The sequence below is a fragment of the Tympanuchus pallidicinctus genome, unplaced genomic scaffold, assembly GCF_026119805.1.
Source record: "Tympanuchus pallidicinctus isolate F22 unplaced genomic scaffold, pur_lepc_1.0 scaffold10, whole genome shotgun sequence".
NCBI classification, from domain to species: Eukaryota; Metazoa; Chordata; class Aves; order Galliformes; family Phasianidae; genus Tympanuchus; species Tympanuchus pallidicinctus.
The window spans coordinates 8,321,837-8,344,127 of NW_026294619.1; the positions used below are offsets into that span (position 1 = coordinate 8,321,837).

Consider the following 22,291-nt stretch of genomic DNA (forward strand, 5'->3'; position numbering starts at 1 on the left):
TTAGAAGTTATAATGCTAGCAAATATATATATATATATATATATATATAATTTTAAATGAGAGGCTGTCAGCTTTATTTAGCTGCCTTAGAAAGAATAGCTGATGAACATACGTTTTACAGACGTATATATAATAATGTTAGTATCAGAACTTATCGGAAGTGATTGCAGTCCAGCAATTAAACTAGGTTTCCCCGAAGCAGGTTAATTGAGCTGCTCTGCAGTATTTTGCCAAGATTTATCCTCTTCTATAAATCTACTTGCGTCAGCTCTTTCAGATGGTTTTGAAAAGTCTGAGAACCTCCAAAGATACGTTTGTGTATTTGTTATTTAAATCACATAGATGTGGTGGTGTTACCTTGGCAATTTCTTATAATAATGCTGCTACCATACTCATTTGAGGCCTTTGACTTTTTTTGTTTTAATTTGTTGGAGGAAGGATGTACTGAGGCATGATGTAATGATGCAAATGTGTATCCTGCTCTTCTAAAGTGTTCAAGTCTTTCTGTATAGACACTCTGGATACTTCATTCAGTACTGTGATTTCCAGGTATTAAAGTCCCATTGTGGACAGTTGTTAGTTTTTCAGCTGCTTCCTCTGAAAATCTTTTGTAACTGTCCTTATGGAGAGTATCACCTCTCTACCCTAGGCTTCACAAGTGAAGGGGACAATTGGTTTGTGTTTGTGGGATCAGGGAACTCAGGATACTGAGTGGTTTTAACTCTGAGTTGTACATTGTCTGAAACAATAATTTGTGCTTCAGTTTTCTGCTTTATATCCCAAAGTATGAAACAGATCACTACATCTAGAAGTCACTTTTTGTATGTCAGATCTCAAAGGAAAAATTTTCATTTTTTGTCCAAAAAATGTACTCGATGGCATTGCTCTTTGCAGAGACACTACAGTCATAGCTCCTCAGTGACAGCAAACATATCATGGCTGGGACAGCCTCTCTTGCATCATGCACTCAGTCATCAAGCAGGCAGTCACCTAGGAGCACCCTTACCGTTTTCAGTTTGACTCTAGCCACAAGCAAAGTCTCTGAGTGCAACAAAAAAGTGTATTGAATTCACTTCACTAAGTTAACCTTAAGAGGAATATTAGAAGAGTTAAGAGTGAAATAGTGCATGCAAAGTGCATGAACAGTTCAGAGAACAATCCCTGCTTGAGAAACAGCTTCTAAATAGCAGGCAGAGAACGAAGCACATAAATTACCTATGTGCCAAACTACCTGAAAATAATTTGGATACTCACTGAAGCAAAGTATTGTATCCAATGGTTCACTGCTAGGGCAGATCCATCTGCTTTCATTTCACTTTATTTCTATCCTCTATAAGAAAATCAACATACTTTGCCTCCCTAGTCTACAGTCCATAAAATCAGAACTATCAAAATTCCTTCTGTCTTGAATAGAGGTCTGAACACATACTGTTTTTATTAGAAAGTGCTTCATTTTTATGTGATTGCTTCATCTGAAGGAAGATAGGAATAAGTAGTTCAGACTTAAGGTACGAGGTCAGAACAATTGACTTAACCTTTTGACTTCAGTTTGCTATCAGATGCCAAACTGCAAAGATGATATATAGTATCTATTTAGTTTATCTATGAGAGTTTATAGAATCACAGAATCACCTAATCATAGATAGGATCAAGTAATCATAGAAAGGCATGGATTGGAAGGGACCTCAAGGATCATCAGGTTCCAGCTCCCTGCCACAGGCAGGGCTGCCAGCTGCTGGAGCAAGTACTAGATCAGACTGTCCAGACCCCATTCAACCCAGCCTTAATACCTCCAGGGATGGGGCATTCACAGCCTCTCCGGGCAACCTGTTCCAGTACCTCATCATTCTCAGTGAAAAAGTTCCCCCGACATCCAATCTAAATCTCCCTCCTTCAGTTTAAGACCATTCCACCTTGTCTATCACTATCCACCCATGTACAAAATAGATTTTTCTCCTTCCCTTTAATATTGGAAGGCTGCAATGAGGTGTCCCTGTACCCTTCTCTTTTCCAGGATGAAGAAGCCCAGTTTTTTCACTGTGTCTTCATAGGAGAGGTACTTCAGTCTTTGGATCATTTCTGTGGCCCTCCTCTGTACGCTCTCCAAAAACTCCACATCTTTTCTGTGGTGATATGGGATGTCTACCATTAGTGCTGAAACACTGCAAAGGAGGTATGAAATTTTTTAATCCTATCCGGAACCTTTGCCTAAACTGCCTAAACTGAATTTCCAGTAAGTGATGTAATGGATTTGCAGACAACTAGTCTCTAGCAATGGGAAGTGCTGCAAGTCTGGATGTGAGTACAGGAGTATCAACAGGTGAAAGAAGGTTTAAAAACAAAACAAAAGCAAAACAAAACAAAATAAATAAATAAATAAATAAATAAATAAACAAGAAGCAGAAACAAAACAACAAAGCAAAAAAAACAGACCTGGCAAGGATGTGTAAAGGAACATGCCTATGATGTATCGTAAGACCATAGATCTGCTTACTTTTGGTACTTGCTGATTCTATGGGCATCTTATCAAGGACAAGATGCTATATAATGGCCTTATTGGCATAATTTGGGGAATATAGCCATACTGGATTAAAAAGAAGATTTTCTACATTTTTAATGTAAAACCAGAGATCTAAGAGTTTGTGCCAGCACAGCTAAAATCTCTAAGCACTCAGTGCAAAGTTTGTCCTTTTTCTGCCTGTTTCAGAGGAGGAATTTATGGTTGAATCTCTCATTTACAAGCTGAGAATTTCTCATGCAGGAGTTGATGCATTCTCTTTCTATCCTTGCTCATTCCATGTATTTTTGTAGTTTTTCCTGGGCTGTCTTTAGAATAGCCCATGAGCCATAAAGCTACTGTAAAGTAACCTAAAGTATATGAGGATTTTTTCAAATCAAAAGAGTATCACACACATAAATGCGAACAAAGAGCACACAAAACATCAACAGTAAAACTATCTCTAATAAATAAATTACCTTAAAAATAAAAAGGCTAGAATTCCACTTGGCTGAGTTCTGTTCTTGCAGGCAATAGAAGTTTTACCTCTACTTTCACCAGGAGCCAGGAGGAAAAGTGTTATGATGAGTTCTGGGCAGATAGGAATGTAGATGGATACTGCGCATTGGCAGACTGTTGAAGCCAGCCTCCACAATTTATCAAAGGTGATACTATTCATGGGATTTAGACTTCAGCAGTTGCAATAGGTATAGCACGTGAATCTGAAAACACCTATCTGCATTGCTTGATGCCTTCATGCCTTTAAAAATCTAGCCTCACAAGCTAAGGTGGAAAAAAAAAATCCTAACAATAAACAGACGGAAGTCTTATTTTGATATGACCTGAGCAAACACTTAGGTTTGGTATTGAAATATACCACTGTGTGACACTATTTCTGTAGGTTCTCTAGTTAAGGCAGAGGAACAAACACCTTAAACCCAGAATAAGCTCAGGAGCCTCTTTTTTCACTTGGTGAAACTAATGTTTTCATCCATCAGATAATTGTACTTAAAATTAGAACTACTCTGGAGTAAATATTACCAAACTATCTTCTTAAGTCTATGTAATTATTTGTGGTTTGTAGATTCCAGATTTGGAAAAAAAATGAAGTTGTACTTGTTGAGCATTCAGATTTGTATATGGTTGACAGATTTCTGAGTGATTGAGTCCCTAATAATATTAGAGGTGATACCCACTGAGATAGATTGTTGAGCATCATGTAGATAAGACAGCTGAAATCTCATTGTGAATGTGATTTGTCTCATGGCCATTGCCGTACCAAATGTGGTAGTGGAGTAGAGGACATTACGCTTGCCTCTAATTCAGGGAGAGTCACAACAGATAAATTGGAGGTCAAAAAGGCCTTTTGAGAGAGCTCTTGTTGAAAAGGTTCTATAAATGTAAAGTATTATTATTATTTATGAGCAGATTGAGTCAAATGTCATGTTGGATACACTTCATCAATCTGAGATTAGACTTGGGCCTGTAGCTCAGCAACAGCTCAGTAATACAAACTGGTAGGGAAATGTTTTTACTAAGCTAATCAGAAACTTGAATACAACAGCAAACACTCCTTTACAAACAGCCCTGCCGTCCAGTGGTATTTCCGAGGTCTGGCATTTGGAGCAGCAGATGGGGTGGCACAGAGCTTTTCGACCAGGGCAAGAAACAACTTACAGTCTCCAGTTAATTGCAGGAATGCTAAATTTGGATCACATAAAGACTTTTTTGCTGCATGATAGAATGGTGGAAACAGGTATCAATATTTTATTATATCCACGAATCACAGCTGTATAGAAACATTAGAAACACTGAAAAATGCATTGCCAGCATGTGTAGCATATTCTGTTCTTGGAGGAAACCTTTATTATTCACTGAGCTCTTGTCTCCCAGGAAAAGGGAAATGCCCCTCCCCTCCTGCCTCCCTCTCCCTCCATGCTATGAACAACGTGAATGAATTTTCCATTTTATGCAAGCCATCCTTGTGCTCACGTGTATGCAAAGTCATAGGAAAAAGAAATATGCAACAGCTTTCTCCCTCTAAGTCCTCCACTATGTACAGGGAGACATACCTCTAGCACACAGAAATATACATATTTTAAGATACTTCATTTCCAAAATCAAAACAGCTACCTGTTTCTCCTTTTGCATTTTTTCTCTTAAATTACTTTAATTAAGTTTACCCTAAGAAGCTTGTGACGCCAGATATAACCTCGTATATGACCTCATATAACCTCCTTATATGAAAGAAAAAAATGCACACTATAGGATATAGTTCCTGCTATCATGGCCATCATTTCTAAAGCCAGGATTTAATATCCTTTAATCTTTGCTGCTTGCAGACTCATTTTATTTAAACTGCATTTATATAAACTGCTCAGCAGATTAGAGAAGCAGCTCTATAGCGTTAATTTCAGTGTCACTTTCCAGCTGTTTTGGTCAGGCTTCATGCCTGGATTTTATGTATTTGTGCGCTAAAAAGAAAATACTTCTCAATGATAAATCCTTCTCCAAAGCAGAGAGAAATAGCAGTAAATAACATCTGTTGAAATCAAATGAAAATAAAAGCCCACGGGAAAACTAGATACAATATGGAGCTTTAAAGCAAACTAACTGTAGAGTTCAGGCTTAAAAATGATCCAAATCCTTAAAATTATCCATAGATAGGGGATGAGAAATCTGTGACCTACCACTCGTACAGATTTTTCAGTTTCAGATATAATAGGGATCAATTATTGAAAGATGAATTGCACTTTTGGGTCTGATCCAAGGCTCCTTGGATTCATCCGAGGGATCTGTAAGTTCATTATGGATATCCATGACATTCACTGATTATCCTAGAAATAAATTGGTGCAATGCTATGCTCTTGAAACTGGAACAACAGAGAAAAGCAAAGAGATCTTCTTTTCAGCATCTATTAAAAGAATAAATCTGGGTATCCCAGCTGTTCCATTTCGGTCATCCTCACATCCCTGGAGCTAAGAGCTGAAATTCCTGCTTTTTTTTTTTCCATTTTTTTTTTTTTCCTCCCCCAGAGGCTCTGATCTCCTGTATCCAACAGAAAGACAAGCATAATCTAAAATCAGCTATAAAACTCATACATAGATCTTTTAATGCAACTAGCCGGTGTCATCTGCGCTTAAACATGCAGCTTTTGTTTTCTTATGATAAGTCCATACAAAGCTTGTGGCCTTGAATCTGAGGGTCTTGTTCACCTCACACTTCCATCTTTATAGGTATTTGTGCTAGATGGTCCAACCATGTCTTTGCCATAGTGCCCAGTGGACCACAAGGTGCTTGCGAATTAGCTAGAAATGGTAAGAAAGAATTTGGCCCTACATCCTTCCAGGTCACTTTATGAGATTTCTTTTTTATACAGCAGGCATTATAAATTAGAGACACAGGAGTACCATAGCTTTCATAAGTATCCAATTCCATTTTAGTAGAATTTTACTCAGGCTTTACCTTCCATCGGGAATATATGATTTAATACATTTTATCCAGACAAATGAGAGAAATGCCTTAAACGCTTTAAGCCTGACCTTTCCTGGTATTCCATGAATATCTAACCACTTCTGCATTTAAGATAAAACGGCTTCTTTCTGGTATACAGGACAAGAATATGTCATGGATCTTGTGTTTCATCACAATTTATATGAAGAAGTAGAAGGAAATAGTGTCCTGAAAACTGAATACAATGAACAGATGCCGTGGCACGTTTTTACAGGATTGCCTGAGCTTGCACTATGAGTTTTGCTAGTGGAAACTGAAATGTAGCACAGTTTGTGGATGGGGAACAGTGAGAATTAATAACTAAATCAGACAAGGCTCTAACCCTTACCATCTCAGAAAAAGAAGATGTGCATGCACACAGCTTTTGGAAATTTCAGGATGGTGAAACAACTTACAAAGTTGGAAAGTCTTAAATCTAGACAATGCACTTCAAAAGAGATAATTACTTAAAACAAATGTAGCTTTGTCTGTTATATGTAATATATGATGACTTTGAACACAGTACAGAAACGTAGGAAATTACAGCTTCAATTAAACTATGGGAGAACTATTTAGGTATATAAAAAATGAGTGATTTTATGTGACTTTTTTCTTTAGTTTGAACAAAATGCATTCCTTTTTTGTTTACACAAGTAGAGTTGGAGAGGACAAAAAAAAAAAAGTCAGAACTGCCTGTACTGACCCATCATGTCTGCTAAATCCCAGCTCAGTCTCTGCAAGAATCTCATTTGCTCTCTACTCTATAATTTCTAGTATTTTGTTTCAGCAGTTTTATTTGTTGCAAGCAAAGTCATTTCCATTGCATCCCTGGGAGACTATTCCACAGCCTAACAGACCTCGCTCTAAGATGCTGACTTTTTTAAAATTGTATTTCAATTGATCTTTTGGAGCAGTACATACTGTCTCAGCTAAACTGAAAAGAATTGCAGAAATCTCTAAGCAAAAGTCTTTTCAGAAAACCAAAGCAAGTGCCTTGTATGGGGAAAAACAGATATGCAGTGTGCAGAGGACAGACAGGGATGAAAACAGCAATCCTTTCAGAAATATATATCACTGAGGAAGAAGGTGTGTCAGAGAAATTCTCTGTTCCTTTCTTTTGATATGCTGTTCTTGGGTCCTCTGCAGATACATTACACTGCACCCAGAAATCTTGCATGCCTCCTTTTCCCATTGCTGGTGCAGGAAAAGAAGCTGAGACAAATCCATATAGCCCTCCCATGCCTGTCCTGGAAGCACTGATTGCAACCAGCACAGCAAGCCTGCAGCTTGCTCTCATACAAGGAATCAAATCAGCACGGAGCCCTCCATTCAGAAGTGCTTATAGGTCGTATCCCTTGGAAATGAGTATGATTGATCTGAGATTGCCTCTTCTTTATATTTCTTCTTCCTTCTCTTTCTCCCCAAAGAACAGTTCACATACAAACTACATAAAGGTGATAAACTACCTTTTTGGGGTATATTCACCACTGGAGAAGCAAAGGTAAAATGAAGAGCACAGTTAACAGGAAAAAATATCTTCTGAGATCGGTGACTCCTCTTCTTTAATAGTCTGCCAGCCCAAACTAATATAAAAGCATCAGATGCGAGGAGCTTTTTAAAGAGATTATAAAATTGTACTCCACAGGAATATTTCTCAAACAAATTTCAGCAGTCACTCACATCAACAATACAAAATGTTCAAAGCCACAGGGCGTACACAACCCCCAAATCCCTATAGCCTCAAAAAGGAGCTATGAAAATGTCTGTATCCCAATAGTGGAAGCTATTCCTGGATTACCCAGACCAAAGATTTCATCAAAGTTAAAGTGAGCCAGAATCTGAGTAACAAGGATGACAAATTGCCAGGAATATTTATGGGTGATATATATATAGTCACGTCTATAGGAATCAATCATGTTTTCTAACTGTGCTGAAGAAACAGTACAGAACCTCACATTTCTGAAGTTTGGTCTTTGCTTGGAATTAAAAGAAGAGGAACAAGTAGAGGAACAATTAACTTCTTTTTTTCTTACACCACTTTCTGTCCCACAGCAAATACATGAGAAACTTGAAGTCAAGCTTCCAAACTTCTCTAACTGAACCATGTAATAGTGCCATAAATACCCCAAATCTTCTCTTTAAAATGCAGTCTTACCTCTGCAGTTCTGTACTCTCAATGGCAAATCTGAAGATTCAGCAAGGTAAGCTAGAAATCAGAGCTCAAGAAGCCCAGGAAAACACACATACTAAGCAACACCAAACACTAAATCTGTTAAAATTTGTTATTTTTCAGAAACTGAATGTCAAAAATATTTTTTTCCATGCTGTGTTTTTGGAAACAAACCATTTCTGTTAAAATTGCAGTAATACCCATCCCTTCAGAATCTGACAGATCCCTTTCCAGATCTCATACCGTGTTGTGATGGGAAGTGTAGCTCTGTATTTGCCCCTCTCCTGCTCTATTCTTTGGCTGCATAACCGTGCACATTCCCTATGCTTCTGCATTAATAATAGGGCCAGGCAGAAACTGGAATGTGTAGAGGAAAGAGGAGAGAGTAAAAGTATAAATGAAGGTCTCAAAGAAATTGAGGTGGGTTAACCATAGTCTGGGTCTTAGACATTGTGCCTCTTCGTAAACAAGTGAGAATATTTTGTATTTTTTAAGAGAGGAAGCTCTTCATGCATGCCTGATTGACAGAATGTGTCTGTAGGCTGAAGAGAAAAGCTGGGAGGTGACCAGCTGTCAGTGCTGGAGCCTGTGCCACTTATCTAATTCTGTCTCTCCAGCAAAGAGTATCAATCAGACCTGACTGACATGCATTTGTGTGTACTCATCTGATTTCTGTGTAGTCCGTAGAGAGATGCAGGGAGCAAGTCTTTGTACATTGCTCCATAGTACTTCAGAAATAGGCATGAGGTATCCATTCGGTAGCAACTAATCCACACTGATCCATAGGCTGCTTATTTGCTGAGAGCCCCAGTAGATTGGTTAGCAGGGATCTGAGGTGCCTGGAGGATAAGGAAGAAGTTATCTTTCTTCTCAGCTTCTGACAAACCCGGTTGCACAAACTGGGGAGATGGGAGGCACTTCTCTGGCTGTGCATGGTGGTGATCCTAAGCTCTGAACGAGCTGATATTTGTGTGCAGGGCAAAGCAGAGCAGGGACTGGTCATAGAATGCAGAAACAGCACAGTGAGGTCACCACAGCAATATGCCAGATGTAAGAGCCCAACTCCTGAGTTGCTTTTTCCAGTTTGGACAGTTAATTTGCTTGTTAAGCATAAAGGCTCATCTCATTATACCCACTGCACTCGTTAGAAATAGCCCTTGATCAGATTACAGTATATTTTTATTCATTCTAAAATGCTTAATATGGATGTATTATGTTTGAATATCTTCTAGCAAGCTTGGAAAGTTCATATAAGGAAGTAATCACTACTTATGCTCATTTTAAAAGACCGATAGTTTTCCAAGTGTTAATTTCAGTATTTCAGTATTTGTAATACTTTATTTTTTTTTCTGTGATCATTAAATATTTGTTTTGGTAGGGATGCATCTAGACAAGCATGTTCTTCCCTTGATGGTTACTCCTTTCTCCACCTTCTATTATTGCTGATACTAGCGTTTATAGGACTACCCTATAAATTTTATCATCAAAATGATCCAGGGTGGAACAGTTAAAAGGAAATCAATCCTGTTTTCCCAAAATAACTGTGCACCAAGTGAGTAGAACATCTCTGCTACTTCGTAGATAGGACCTTCCCTACATGAGGATGGATTCCCGACAGTATCAAAGAAAGTGTAGGTAACACTTTGCCCTAAAGAACTGTGGATCCTCCAGTGGGAGCAACAATGAATGATAGGGTTTACAAACAGCTGACACTTCCTGAAAGCAAGAGCTGTGGGTCTCTGCAGTGACTGAAACTGGGAGATGGTAAGATAGAGACTGCAACAGTATTTCAGAGCTATCCCATTACTTGCCTCACTAATCCCAGCTAGTAAGAGGCAGATGGGAGCACCATCACGCTCCTCACAAAGTCTCTCACCTCAGAATGATCAGCTTGCCTGCATCAACATGACTGATCCAGACTTCCTGACATGGGAAATATCATCAGAGTCAATACTATTTTTACCTACATAGTCCGGAAACTTTTTTTGTCTCTGCATAGCAGGAGAAATATTGCTATGTACATTGTTCTTAAAAGTCTTCAACTGCAGACATTTCATGTATCCTCACCATCAGTGAGACATGTTGCATGCAGAAGGCACCTGTTCCACAAGGGAGATTCATCTAGATATCCAAACACTGTCCTGTGTAAACAGCTGTTCAGAAAACAAGCAGTGACTCGAGTCACTGCTCATCTATCTCACAATTCCTATGCTTACCTACAAGGATATTATGGGAATCAGTGTCAAAAGCCTTGCTGAAGTTAAGGTGTACAATATCCACTGCTCTCCCTCTGTCTACCCAGGCAGATATGATATCACAGAAGGCAGCCAGGTTGTTCAGACATGATTTCCCCTCAGTGAATACATGCTGACTACTTCTGATAACCTTCTTCTCCTCCAATTGTTTGGAGAAGACATCCAGAATAAGCTGTTCCAAGACCTTTCCAGGGACAGAGATAAGGTTGACTAACTTGTAGTTTCCCAGGTTTTCCTTCTTGCTCTTTTTGAAGACTGGTGTGACATCACCTTTCCTTCAGTCTTCAGGCATCTTGCACATTTGTCATTACCTATCAGAAATATTAGACAGCAGTATGACAATCACTCCAGAACTCTGGGTGCATCCCATCAGAGCCCATGGATTTCTATTCCTTTACACAGATCCAGATTTGTGGAGTTTGTTTACTAAATTATCAGTAAATATTGCTTGTACTAGATAGCAGTCATTCAAATGAAATAAAAAAACTTGCATCAATGAACTTGGGTATTCAAATACAATTAATATATTCAATTAATTTCTATTGAAGCCTCACTGGACTTTTTTATGGATATCATCAAGGAAAGGAGTTGTGTGCTGTGTGTACTAAGATGTGCACATGGCCAGGATAGCAAAAAGGTATGTAAGAAACCTCCTGCAAGAATGCGGGCGTATCTGGGAATTTTGCTTGGGCCAGGCCAGAGTTATCCTTTTTTGGAATGTGGATTTATATGTGACTCTGTTAAGGAAATAAGGGTCCATGTCTATTGAACACTGCTTTTTTTTTTCTTTTTTTTTTCCCCTACAGTATCCACAGCTTATTTTCTGAATTTCCTAGGACCACACATTCTGTAGTTGCTTGCTATGAGAATAATTTAAATGCTTTGAATCTCTGATCCTGACTCATTTTGTCTTACCAAAAAAAAAAACTGTATTGCTAAAGGAAAATGAAGGAAAGAAACAGAAAAAGTGATTTACAGAAGAGCAGTCTTGCTAAAAAATAACATAAGGTGGGTTGGGAAATGTGTAATAGCTTCATGGATTGTTTATCTTACCACAGGACAGCTTTTTCTATACCACAGCTCAAAATGCTGTCTGCCTTGCTAATATCTCATTGTTAAATTGTGAGGAAAATCTTCCTTACACGAAACTTTTGACACATGTAACATAGGTTAAAGGTCTCCAGATCATGAAAATTCCCTGCTATCAGCAGAAGTTACTTTCCAAGCACTCGTCGTCTTTCACCTCTCTTATTCCATAAAGTCCATCATACATTCCGTTTCCTTTTAGATTGCCTTCTCCAGTGTTTGTGTTTTATGTCTGTCTCTTGCTCTCTTTTTGTCTTCTTCTTGACTGCTTTAAAGAAATATAAGACCTTTGAAATGAGATTGTTCATTTTATTCAGACATAGTACCCTTCTTAACCTCCTGTCCTTACCTACTGATTAGTGCTGCTGGGAACTATTAAACACTCGCAGCAGTCTGCCTCTGAGCTGGCTGCATTTCAGGGCTGTGAGAAGTTGCACTTTAATGCCTCTCTGGAAGTGCTTAAAGAGAAAAAAGATTCAATGGAAACCTTTTGTGTTATAGTGGCCCTTCTTACCATTTTGTCATGTGAGAATGTGTATTTTTTAATGATGGAGTGCATACTGGGAAGGAGAATGGGGACGAATGGAAGAGGTGGAAGTGAGAGATATTACAGTTTTGGTAATCATAATGACAAGCCAGTGTTAGCACTTAAAGGTACAATAGTCTGTGATATGAAAACTGGTGCCTTAACAAACAGCAACAAAAAGAGAGATGGAGAAAAAAGGAAAGAGGTAGAAGCATAAAGCGTTTGGTTTGTTGATTTCCTAATTGCATTTATTTATTATTTGAAGCCTAGTAGGATATGCCAGGACTATAACATTTAATACTGTAAGAGAGGCTCCACTCAGCAAGATCTGTGGTTCATCCTGCCTAGAACTTTTTTCTGACAGTGATATTAGAGTGGTAGTTTTGGCAAGGGACTTGGAGACTGGCCTCTCCCTGCAGTCAGTCCCTTATTTTGGTACTGCCTCCATCTCCAGGACAGCTGTGTGGACTACAGCCCATCTTTTAGTATCTGTTTATGGACCTCTCATCCATGATTTGTCTCTGACCCTGTAGACACTGCTTGCTTCTGCAGCCTGCTACGACAGCAAGCATGTAAGGATATTTTTTTTAATCTATTTTAAACCAATCTGTAGATCTTGCTTGAGTGCTCTCTATACTTTTGCAGGATTTTACAAACAAATGCTCTGCATTCAGACTATCCATTGCCTGCATGATTTAATCAACCTCAGACTTATTCTTTCAGATCTTTTTTTCTTCAGACTGAAGTCCTTCATCCTTTTTTGTCTTCTCTCATAAAGCAGCTCCTTCATTTCCTTTATGTCTTTCTTTGTATCAAGCAGACCGCCGGAACATACTATCATTAGGAATTATGTATATATCTCTACACGTATATGAAAGCAAATTAATCTACACAAAAATTGGATTTCTCCTTGGATGTTTGCTGGTAAAGGATCATACTATTTTTGTTGTTGTTGAGCTTTGGCTCTATTGGAAGCTCTAGACAAGATTTTTCTATCAAAGATTTTTCTATCATTCTGTGCTTTCCAAGTGCATTTTCTAGTATGCATTGAGCAGAACCTGAATAAAACAGTTTACATAAATTCAAAATGTTTCTACTGCCATTCTAAACATCACTAGAACTTTCAGTGTTGTATATATTTCTGTCATAAAGCATTTAATAACTTACATGCCTCTAGATGAACTTGGAAGCTACTTTTCTATTTATGATTATCAGTTCTAGATAAGCTACAGATCTTAACGTAAACTTAGAACCTGATTGCTCTCTTAAAAACATCACTTGAAAGTTCTATCACTATATCCAGTGCTTCATATTTTCCAACTCCCTCAGATTACCATCCATTTTTTTCTGTGTTAGCAGCTTCAACATCCAGTTTGAATATAAACTCTCCCACTCCCCAGTTTACAATTCATATAAATCTTTCTATACTTCCTTCCTCTGCAGATGGAGATATACTGACCCATAACTCAGGGGGATCTATCTGCATTCTTTCCTCAGTCACTTTTCCTCAAGGTGGGTTATTTCTTAAAATTTATGTTTCTATCTAGGGAGCTTTAAACTGCACATTGAGTTTTTGTAACCTGCCTGTGGTTTTCTAATGTTTGTTCGAATCTTAGAATATAATCTGTGTGAATTCTAATCTCTTTGCTGACATCAAAAATTTATTGTCGCTTGTTTTGAAATACTTCAGGCACAAAGTGTGAACCTGAAGTAATGTTGGGTAATCGGAACCTTTTAACAGCTGTTAGAAGTTCACCATTTTTATTTATTTATTTATTTATTGTGGAAATAAACCCATCATTTTCCATCTCCCTTGTCTAGCATGTGTTTGTTTATAACATCTATCTTCACTAGTTGGGCCTATGGCAGTCTCTATTGGTGTGCCTGAAATACTTGTGCAAGCATTAGTGTGAAGAGTACAGGCATGATGCTCCTGGTCTCAGCTCATCTTAATTCTTTATGTTTAGGGTTCCCTTGGAGTGGATGTTCTTAACTGTTGTAACAGAAAGGCACAGCTGAGGAAACTGAACTTCCATGTGACGTACCATGCACAGTTCCTACCATGCTAATGAAGCTGTTAAGATGCTTAAAAAGAATAAATCATGTACGATTTCTATGGAGTTTGTAGAGAGGGCTTTTTTACTTCCTCTCATATCCTGTTATGAAGAAGAGGGATGCTAATGTCAAAGCTGCTCAATGAAGAGAGGTAGACTGGAGATGGCCTGTAGGCATATCTCTCATTCCACCATCAGGCACTGATGCTGGTCTAAATGCTCTTAGAAAGGTTCAGTTACTTCAGAGTTTGTCATATATGTGCAAGAAGACATGGGCTGCCTGCTCTCTTCATGCTAGCACCTGCTGTGGTGTTTCTCCTCACCAGATCAGGGAGAACTGAGGCTAAAAACACCTTATTTCTAAGGGAAGTGTTGCCAATGCTGTGTTTATGGCTGAATTGAAAGGCTACTGAGGTTATGCATGGTTTGAGCCAGTTTGTCTGAAATCCTAGTTTCAGAAAACCTTTTCTGTTTCTTGTAAAAGTAATACATAGGGTTTTTTTCTGACTCTCCACTAGCCTTCATAGCTCAGTGAAGCCTTTGAAAGAGAGAGAGGATGTTTTTAAATGCTTTTTAGAAAAACCCTTTGCCCTCTCCCTCAGCTCTTTCTCTGGCAGAGTCTGTCTGTGACATGGTGCAAGGAAAAGAGGAGGAAATAGAGACTATTTAAAAAAAAAAAAAAAAAAGATGGATAGTCCAGTCTATCAAGTGCAGCATGGAGTAGTGGTCTGCTTAACAACTGAGATGGGCTCCTCTCTGAGGCAGCACAAATCTACAGGTGGCTCGGCATGGAGAAAGGAATGTAAGAGGGCTGAGAATTTTTATTTTTTTATTTTTTTAAAGTCCTTCATTAAAAGAGGAAAGCTTCAATTTCTTTCTCTTTCCCTACAATTTCTCAGGCAAAATTATTTTTTTTCCTTTCAGTAATTTTCTACCTGGCTCTTACATTATCACATAAACCTGGTCCCTGGCTGCATCTGTAGAGGCACTCAGGAAATTGTGGCTGTTCTTGGCGGTGTAGATAATTGTTAAGCATTTGCTCCTTTGCAGAGATAGAGTTATCAGCAGAGGTAGTATTCTCAGGTGTTCTTCCAGCCTTTGGAAAATAGTTGTTACTGTAATCTGTAGGCAATTTTCCCTCTAATGCCGTAGGCATGTGCTTCTCCTTTTGTGGCTGTTTACCAATTCTCTAACAGATTAATAGAAGAATAGTTCACTCTGCGACAATCTGAAACTTTAAAACACCCTCAAATGCCTCATTACAGACCAAATAAAGTAGTTTGTTTTCTGTGAATGATTAGTCCCTCTCATCTCTTCTTTGCTCTGCTGCTTTCAAAATGCTAATCTCAGGGTGCATTTATTTGCTTTTGCCAGCCTGTTTATAGCTACTGTATCCCTATGGTGGAAGCTTACTGTATCTTCCTCATTTGCAGTAATCAGTGAATTTCCATGATCTATAATCCTAATAATAAGTCAGTTTATGCAGGTTTTTAGAAAAGTAATTTCAGTTTCTAGGGCTGGGCTGTCATCTCCACTTCCGTCACATTATATAAAATGAAGCAAAATGAATCATGATGCTGGACTGGGAACTGTTTGAAAGAGCAGGCCTAAAGGGAGAAGAGTCTTTCAAAGCACATTTCTAAAAAAACAGAGCTGCTCAGCTGCATTGCGGTGCATTTGCTCTTTATAATACTTTACAGGCCAAAGCATTGTCATGCTCAGGCCCTCTTTGTTGCTGTAAAACCGCTTTAGGACCAGTGAATCTGAATTACAGAATCACAGAATGGCCTGAATTGGAAGGGACCTCAAGATCATGATCTCCAACTTCCCTGCCATCAGCAGGGCCACCAACCTCCCCGTTTAATGCTAGACCAGGCTGCCCAGTGCACCATGCAATGTGGCCTTGAACACCTCCAGGGACGGGGCATCCAGCCTCTCTGGGCAGCCTGTTCCAGCACCTCACCATTCTCACAGTAAAGAACTTCCCCCTGACATCCAACATAAATCTTCCCTCCCTCAACTGAAGACCATTTTTCCCCTCGTTTTGCTTGTGCTGTTACCTACCCTTTCAAATAGTTGACTGGTCTTTGATACATTGCATCCAGCTACAAGATGTTGACTGCAGTGCACATGGGGCATTCACAACTGCCAAAGAAACCAGGGACAGGAGTAAGTGAGGCGGGAGTGTGTCACAAGGGTGGCTTAGACAGGAGATAGCTCTCCTGTCCTGTTGGGGACTTACCTAGGAGTACAGCCTGTAAAAGAGGCTGTAAAACATATAGAGAGTTGCCATATTTCCAATCTAGTGTCTGGAGAAAAAAAAATCAAAATGGTTTCCACAATAGAAAAGAATGTTCTTTGCCAACTGAAACCTAGGAAGAAAGAGTAGAGTGGGAAGGACAGCAGGCAACAATATTTAGTACTTAGAGAAGTTTTGAGGTTCTCCCTGATGACAAGAAAAGTATTTGTAATACTTCCTGTGCCTCCTTCTCCAATATCAAGAACTGGCCTTTTGCACCACTTGGCCTGTTGCAGAAGAAAAAGCATAAATGCCGCAGCTAATCCTAGAGCAGTTTCCTAGTGTTTTTCAGTTCAAGTATTGATTGACTCTAGTGTTATAACTAAGCACACCCTTAGGTAGCATAGACATAATATTTTTAACCATTAGCAAAAGAAATAGAATGAGAATAGGTCAAGTCAGACAAATTTTCATCAATCCTGTAAATAATCCTTATTTAAGTATAGAAGAGTGTTATAGACAAACGACAGCTTTTTTACAGATACATGAGCATCACAAGTTCAAAAGAAGACAAACATGTCTACAACACAATATAGTTTATATTAATAAATGTGGCACAGAAACTTAGAATCATAGAAAACTTCAGACTAGAAAGGACATCTAGAGGTCATTTACTCTGGTCTCCAACTCAAACTGAATTTGGCTTGAACAGGTTGTTCATGACCTTGATAAGTTGAGTTTTAAATATCTCTAAATTTGGTGATTCTCCAGTTTCTCTGGGCACCTGCCCCACTGTTTGAACTTCACAGTGAAAAATCAGGATTTCACTTGTTCCAATATGTTTTCTTTTCACTACATACCTTCAACAAAATCTGGTTCTCCTGTACACTCTCCTGGTAAGTAGATATTTTAAGATATCAAACTTGAAGATAGGTAACAGAGGGGACCTGAACAGTACTAGTGAAATCACAGAAAGTTGTTAAACTAGGTATCTATATTTTCATAGTTACTGAGTGCTGACAGATAAACAGAACTTGGAATGTTTTGGGGGTAAGGTTACCTTTTCTATGAAGGATATTGATTTGCAGACATGGCAGAGGACTATAAATCACTTATTTCTGTATTTCTTTTTACTCAAAATAGATTTTGGAAAACTGGAGAGTTTCAGATTTGTGCATTTTTATTTTTTTTTAATCTCATCTCTAAATGAAGCATATACTGATTGAACTGGGTGTGTTGGGATTTTGCAGAAGTTTCTACAAGACAGAGAAATATGCAAGAGTAGAAAGGACAACTTGAAAGTTTGGATATCAAATACAAATTCCACAGAGCCAAATATCTCAGGGAAACCTCCAGCTTGATTAGATGTGGAGGAGGCAGAACTGGACCTTTAGACACGTCACTGAACAGTTACCTTCATTCAGCTTTCGCATTAAAGGAAATGAAAAATTCCATTAAGGGCTTGCAAGAAGTTGTTTTCGTACCTCTCCTACCTGTACATCTCATCTCTAAAAGAGAGAGGATAGGAATTGCTAACATCAGTCTCTCAGCAACAGGAGCAGATACTGTGCTGGGCTTCTGTGGTCCTCATGAGGTAGAAGCACAGCAGAGCACCACAGGAACAGATGCCATGTAGTGCACTGAGACGAGCTCTGTGCTCAATTTACCATGGCTGAGAAAGCTTTCACAGGCTGATTCCTGTACTGCTGTGCAAGTGCTTCAGATGGGAAGGAAAGAGAACTTTTCACACATTTATAATGAAGAAGGTTCAGTTACATTCTTTAGATTAAAAAATCTTCCTCTGTCCCTGAATTACCCCATTTTGTTGGTTTTTAGTAAGTTAATCTAAAACCAGTGTGGTTGCATGGTGACCTTCATTACAGAGCTCACCAGCTTGGTGGCAGTTCCTGCTCATTGTTGGTGTTTTGATCTTCTGGTCACACCCAAATGATTTCTCTTGTACTCTTTTTAATCTGTATCTCTACTTGCTTTCTTGCATGAATTCCAGGGAATGCCATTTCCTTTTCCTTGTATTGCTGCTTTGTTCCATTTTGTTTTCTTGGAACTGTGGGCAAGTAAACATAGTGACAAGCAACCTTTGGGGAGTTCTTAGAGTCAGTTTAGAGGAGGATAATTTGTGCTGCAGCTAACCCCTGTATAGTGTTGCTGCTTTCAGATATGTCTAATTACACTTAAAATATGGATACCAGTGCCGTCAATCAGCACTGGTAGCTCACTATCACAGAATCCAACCCTTTGACAACTTTCATACGTATTGTAAGAGTATAATTAGTGTTTATAAAGACACCATTATGTGCACAGTAGTATTTCTATCAGTTGGCTTGCAATCGTTGAATACTGTGGAAGTGAGTTTAACATTCAGACAGCTCTGAGAAAGAAGAGGAGGGTCAGACAGCCTTCCTTCAGCCCCCAGTCATGTGGCAAAAAGTACTTTTTAATCTCTGGCTCACGAACCACCGAGAGAAATACTTGAATTGTTTTCTACCACATTATTGGTTGCTGAAAGTCAAAAGGTATCAGCAGATTCCTTTCCAGAAAGGTAGATGAAAATGTGTGTGAATACCACCAGTGCCACCTAGCGTTCCTCGGGTCGTGGAGAAGGGCAGCGTTCCCTTGCAAGCTCTGCTGCCGCTCAGACAGGCACAGCCTGACCATGTTTCACCGCCCCAAAAGGGACAGTCTTGCTCCTCTATCGTGCAGCTTGCTGAAGTCTTAAGAAATGCAGATAACAGCTCTTGACAATCCATAAGACATTTTAATACATAATTTTGTGCTGATTTTTGCCAGTAGGTTAGCAGGTCGGCAGAAGTTCGAGCAAGTCTGTTTTCAGTGAGACATTTAGGGTTGGGATTAACAGTGATTGTGTATGTGAACATTATCCAAGCACAACTGAGGAAGTGACTGCATGGGTAGCTAGGCTGTGGAAGGAAAATTGACTGTATGTGAAATGATAACTACAAATATTTCCTCTTTTTTCTGTTTTCTTACTACAGCCTTGCATATGTTTTCTGCCTAAACAAATGTGACTCTCACACCTAGTTTGCAGCCTTGATCCTTTCCTTTTATTTGAGAAAATAAGCTGTCAGGTTTAGAGAGAAAGTCTTGCATAAACAGTAAATCAGAAAAAGAGTAAGTATTTTCTTGTTGAGAGCTTTACACAAGAACTAATGTCAAAGAATAATAGTCCTTGCATATAAGAATTATTTAAATTCAGTGAAACATAGGAACATCGGGTTAAAGAGCAATGAGAATATTGCTTCTCTTCAGTGTCTCCTCTGTGGAGACACGTTTCCTTGGCATTGCTGTGTTCTGGCTTCAGTTACTGCTCTGATCTATATATAGTAGTAGGAAAAAAAAAAAAGACAGATCAGTACAGGGAACCAATCCTGCCATGGCTCCTCTCTTACCCTTGCAACTGTAGTAGGCCTCCGTGCTTGTTCTGCACTCATTCTTCCCCAGATGGCTGCCAGAGGGTGTATAAAGATTTTTATTTCAAATCCTACCATTCCCTATGCCCATACTGGAGTAGTGTGACAAAAGGTAGTGAAGCTTGGGTCTAAGAAATCTTTGTGTCCTTTTTCTGACGCCGAGTGCCCTGTGCAATTTATTCTTCCCATGGTGGCACATTCACACTGCAAACAGTGTGTGCACGTTACTGAACACAAAGAGAAATTATTCCTAGTGCCCTTGGATCTAATGTGTGACTCCATTACCCTGTGTTGAAGCAGGGCTTGGGGTCCTGGTTGTGAGACCGTATTGGTGAGGCTTTGGGAACTTGAACATGCATTTCAGATCAGCCCAACACTTTTATCTCATAGACAGGCCAATGCATCTGATGCTAATGCTTGATAAGTATAATAGAGTTTTCAGAACAGTGTAGTGAGCTGTTTTGATAAAAGAAATCTATCTGGTCACTGCAGCATAAGGTTTCCACTCAGACTAATTTACCTGCTTCTCAACACTTACCTGGAATTGAAATTATGTGTGTGCAGAATTCTGTTGTCCTGGATTTTGCACAGAGATTTTAAATCCGTGCTCAAGCTGAGAGTTGCTGTGTCTCCATTTTGCTGCCTTTTAATTTTTCCGTTCAAGGCTCTTCAAGAAAATACCTGGAAATATCAGTTCTAAGCTGACTTCTCAGTCCAGTAATACAGATTTGTAGCGGAGGTGTAAAGGATTTGACCTTGAATCCCTTCAGACTCAGTTTCATGCATCTCAGAAGTTTCAGTTCTCAAAAATGATTGCACTTAGCCTGTAAATCTTGGAGATGGAGAGAAGCCTCATCTGCAATTCTTCCTTCAAAGCTTCCACTTTCTGATCCAGAGCTCTGAAAAGCTCAAGTAGCTCATGATTAGTTCTGTTGTAGCATTGATATTCTGGCAGTTTTATACGTGTCTACTTGGAGAAACATGAGCCCCTTTTAAAAGTATTACAGTTCTTAGGTTAGTAGCTGGAGGGAAGTTTTGAAATTGTCTGTGGCATCTAAATTGAAGCTCTAGTTGCCTGAAGAGCTAAATAGCTTTTGAAGTATCTTTGAACATACGGCTTCCCTGCATCTGTGTCTCAGATGCTGTGTCTCGGGAGTGTTGTGAGGATAAATGTTAGATATCAATGCTAAGATCCTACAGTAAGGAACACCATCTTTATCTACCTTAATGTACTCATTTTAACAGGGTTTTGATGAGTCCCTTGCAGCTAAGGACAACACTGTGCAGAGTAAGCAGGTTAGTCAAGCTCTTAGGTTTTCAGAATTGAACACGCTAAGAGCATTTTGCCACACACACAGGGCTCAGCACCACTGAAAGCAGAAGGTGAATTGCTGCAGTATCCATCACCTTGCTGATGGTCCTGCTCAAGGAAAGCATGTTCCTGCTTGACAGGAAAAGTTGGTCTGTAAATACTTATCCTTGCCTTATATCTCCACTCATGGCTCTGCAGAACTAAGAATTTGGGGAAACAGTCTTCTAAACAGTATTCAACCCTCTACAGAAGTTCTCATGTGGTTTACTGGACAGTAATAACTTCCACTTCCTGTGTCTAAACTGCAGTTTGTTTCTTGAGTGCTCTATGCATGGATACATCTTTATACAAGGTTGCTGATTGACAGCACATACCATATATTTCTTGTCATCTCCTGAATGATCCTATAATTGTCACATCAACTCCTGTTTCAATACTACCATCTTTTAAACATTAAATTCTTACAGCTTTTCCTTTTGACTTGACCTAGTTCCCATTCTTCTTAAGCCATATGTTTTCGAGTTCATTAATACCAGCTGTGCACACGAATAGATCACTCACCAGTTCAATTTTCAATACAGATGCAGTGTTGAATTTCTGTCACATTTCTGTCAAATTAGTGTCAGCTTATGTGGACTTTAAGCTTAATGCCAGCTTTATACTGGTTGAGGAAGGACAGGTGATACCTACTGTGAATAAAGTTAAGGCATTTAGGACAGCAGGTGATGTTTGGTCTGTCATAGAACTTGTTGCAGCAAAATTAACCCAAGTGGTTAAGAAATTTGAATGGGCATAATGAGTTCATGCCGGAGCAGAGTTGTACCCAGGGGGGCTTCAGTGTTTCCAATGCCCTAATGATATCTAATCAAGTTATGGTGTTATATGAGCATAATGCCTTTCAGAAAGAGCCTTATTTCCATTGCCATCTTAGAAATTAAGTACTAAAAGAAGGTGATTTTCAAGGTGTTTAAAAAAACGCTCAAGTCTACTGCTCAATAAATCAGTACTCCATTCTTCTCCCAGGAGTTGACAGTTACTAATGCTCTCCTTGATACAAAGTTTTGGTGATGGCTTCTTTGTATATTTTCATTCATTGCTTGAGAGCTTTTAACTTTCTACTTGCTATTTAGAATGAACCAAATGCTACTTTGAAGCAGCAGGGAAAAATCAGATTTTATTGTTCTTCTAAATCAATATTTTGAAGGAGTAT

The 22,291-nt window shown here is 39.0% G+C and overlaps 1 long non-coding RNA gene across 1 annotated transcript in view; it reads left to right on the top strand.

Moving 5' to 3' along the window:
* Window positions 1-22,291, top strand: part of LOC128091455 (uncharacterized) — a 244,858-nt gene that overhangs the window by 118,257 nt on the left and 104,310 nt on the right. The window contains exon 4 of the long non-coding RNA XR_008211416.1: window positions 2,015-2,173. This is a non-coding gene — a long non-coding RNA (uncharacterized LOC128091455). The remainder of the gene's footprint in view (window positions 1-2,014; window positions 2,174-22,291) is intronic.